Source organism: Procambarus clarkii, chromosome 16 (genome assembly GCF_040958095.1).
Source record: "Procambarus clarkii isolate CNS0578487 chromosome 16, FALCON_Pclarkii_2.0, whole genome shotgun sequence".
NCBI lineage: Eukaryota > Metazoa > Arthropoda > Malacostraca > Decapoda > Cambaridae > Procambarus > Procambarus clarkii.
This window is the reverse complement of record NC_091165.1, coordinates 22,050,096-22,053,844: the sequence shown is the minus strand read 5'-3', so window position 1 is coordinate 22,053,844 and position 3,749 is coordinate 22,050,096.

The following is a 3,749-nucleotide window of genomic DNA, read 5'->3' as shown; positions in this document are numbered from 1 at the left end:
TATATATATATATATATATATATATATATATATATATATATATATATATATATATATATATATATATATATATATATATATATATATATATATATATATATATATATATATATATATGTCGTACCTAGTAGCCAGAACTCACTTCTCAGCCTACTATGCAAGGCCTGATTTGCATAATAAGCCAAGTTTTCATGAATTAATGTTTTTTCGACGACCTAACCTACCTAACCTAACCTAACCTAACTTTTTCGGCTACCTAACATAACCTAACCTATAAAGATGGGTTAGGTTAGGTTAGGTAGGGTTGGTTAGGTTCTGTCATATATCTACGTTAATTTTAACTCAATAAAAAAAAATTGACCTCATACATAATGAAATGGGTAGCTTTATCATTTCATAAGAAAAAAATTAGAGAAATTATATTAATTCAGGAAAACTTGGCTTATTAGGCAAATTGGGCCATGCATAGTAGGCCAAAAAGTGCGTTCTGGCTACTAGGTACGACATATATATATATATATATATATATATATATATATATATATATATATATATATATATATATATATATATATATATGTCGTACCTAGTAGCCAGAACGCACTTCTCTGCCTACTATGCAAGGCCTGATTTGCCTAATAAGCCAAGTTTTCATGAATTAATTGTTTTTCGACTACCTAACCGACCTAACCTAACCTAACCTAACTTTTTCGGCTACCTAACCTAACCTAACCTATAAAGATAGGTTAGGTTAGGTTAGGTAGGGTTGGATAGGTTCGCTCATATATCTACGTTAATTTTAACTCCAATAAAAAAAAATTGACCTCATATGCAATGAAATGGGTAGCTTTATCATTTCATCAGAAAAAAATTTGAGAAAATATATTAATTCAGGAGAACTTGGCTTATTAGGCAAATCGGGCCATGCATAGTAGGCTGAGAAGTGCGTTCTGGCTACTAGGTACGACATATATATATATATATATATATATATATATATATATATATATATATATATATATATATATATATATAATATATATATATATATATATATATATATATATATATATGATTACATGTTTATCATACTTTCGTTATTTTCCTTATACATCCACCTCTTGTCTTTCATTCCACGAGTTATTTTCTTATTCTTATTCTCATTTATGTCTACCTAAATTTGTTAAAAAAAAAGTCCTTCTCTATCCTCAGTCCAGTTATAGACACCTCATCTACCTTCACTACCCTCTTCTCTTCTCTTCCCACTGCTTCCCTTTCTATCCATTACGTTTGCACTGCTTCCTTTTCCCTTTCCTTCCACTGAAGGTTCACTCTTTTTCATTCCTCAACCATTTATTTTTTCCAATCTGGTCACATCTTAAAACACCTCTCGCCCTCTATTACCCTTCTTTATCTTCCCCATCTACCTCCATCTCATTCCTCCCCTCGCCCCTAATTCAACTCTTCCACTTCCATTCCGCTCCCAAACAGCGTCGTACCTGTGCCTGGCGGGGGCCAGCACACTTAATGCTCCAGGATATACCCCCACCGTCAGCGTCGTACCTGTGCCTGGCGGGGGCCAGCACACTTAATGCTCCAGGATATACCCCCACCGTCAGCGTCGTACCTGTGCCTGGCGGGGGCCAGCACACTTAATGCTCCAGGATATACCCCCACCGTCAGCGTCAGTAGTAGGGATGGCTCCACACAGGTACCTTTTTTTTCTGGGAGAAAAAAGGTACCTGTGCGCCCCAAGGGTTTCAGGTAAATTTAGAATATCCCCTGTGCGCCCCAAGGGTTTCAGGTAAATTTAGAATATCCCCTGTGCGCCCCAAGGGTTTCAGGTAAATTTAGAATATCCCCTGTGCGCCCCAAGGGTTTCAGGTCCAAAGGGAAAAAAGGTACCTGTGCGCCCCAAGGGTTTCAGGTAAATTTAGAATATCCCCTGTGCGCCCCAAGGGTTTCAGGTAAATTTAGAATATCCCCTGTGCGCCCCAAGGGTTTCAGGTAAATTTAGAATATCCCCTGTGCGCCCCAAGGGTTTCAGGTAAATTTAGAATATCCCCTGTGCGCCCCAAGGGTTTCAGGTAAATTTAGAAAATCGTGTATAGCGCTTGGGGGTTTTCAGGTAAATTTTGTCAGTCGCAGATTTTAGAAGTAAGGATTTCTTATGAGAAAAATAATTTCCGAGACTTAGAAGTTTGTTAAAGCCTTATGGGAGAAATTCAAATAACGTGTGTAGCACTTTAGGGCTTCCAGGAGAACTCTACGGACATATTTTACATGTTTTCAACTTACAAAATCGTCTATGTAAGCCTTAGTTATTCATATAAATTTAGAAAATCACCTGTGTAAGTCAGGGTTTCGTACATCACACCCCCCTCCCTCCCCCCCTTGACTCGCAATCTGTCGCCTCACCTGTATTTACTTTAGACGTCAGCCAGCCAGCCAGCCAGTCGGCTCTTAATCTTATCTTATCTTATCCGTAATATCTGGACCGTCCCTCCTCTCTCTCTCTCTCTCTTCCTCCCCCTCTCTCTCCCTCATTTGCTCAAATGCTCTCTTGTTTCTCAAATTCAAGTCTTATTGCTCCCATGCCCACACTCTCTCTCATTCTCTCTTCTTTGGTCCCATTTTCTTCCGCCCCCTCTCTCTTACTCCTTGCTCTTCTTTCATGCTCTCACTCCCTTGAGCTCTTGTTTCTCAATTTCAAGTCTTAGTAGATCTGATTCTTTACTATTGTAATTTTTATTATTACTATGATAAAGAATGAACTTATATGTGAAAACAAAGTAAAGAAGGAAAGAAGGTTTGGGTAAAAATATACAAAAAGGAGAAACAAAACTACATCTGAAAGGTTAGGAAAAGGATAATATATTCAACAAATATGTCAAAAAACACAATAAACTACATCTGAAAGGATAGGTTAAAGGGTTGGGGAATAAGAACATAAGATAGAACCTACTAAATACACTAAGATTACAAGAGGTTAGGTTAAGGGGTTGGGGAAAAGATTAAGTTAGGTAAGACAAGTTAGGTTAGGATAGGATAGGTAAAGTTAGGTAAGATTGGGAAGGTAAGGTAAGTTATGTTAAGCAGAATAAGTTAGGTAAGTTAAGTTAGGATAGGTAAAGTTAGGTTAAGTTAGGGAAGGTAAGGTAAGTTATGTTAAGCAGAATAAGTTAGGTAAGTTAAGTTAGGATAGGTAAAGTTAGGTTAAGTTAGGGAAGGTAAGGTAAGTTATGTTAGGATAGGTAAAGTTAGGTAAGATAGGGAAGGTAAGGTAAGTTATGTTAGGATAGGTAAAGTTAGGTTATGAAAGGCAAGTTAAGTTAGGATAGGTAAAGTTAGGTTAAGTTAGGGAAGGTAAGGTAAGTTATGTTAGGATAGGTAAAGTTAGGTAAGATAGGGAAGGTAAGGTAAGGTATGTTAGGATAGGTAAAGCTAGGTTTAGGAACGTTACGTTAACTAAGTAACATTGGGTGGAGAGGATAGGTTACGTAGGTTTGAACAGTGTAGTTCAGAGAACAGGTTTAGGGTAAAGCAACTAAGAAAATATGTTTTAACAGAAATGCAGGTTTGGTATGAAAAGCTGAACTAGTTACATTTTGGAGAGAAAATTTTATGACTGAAGATGTCTTAAAGAATAACATGATGGAAGAAGGAGAGTTTCTTTGATGAATGAAGGTGTCTTAGAGAACAACTTTGGAGAACGAAGATGAATTAGAGATCGCTTTGATGACTCTGAG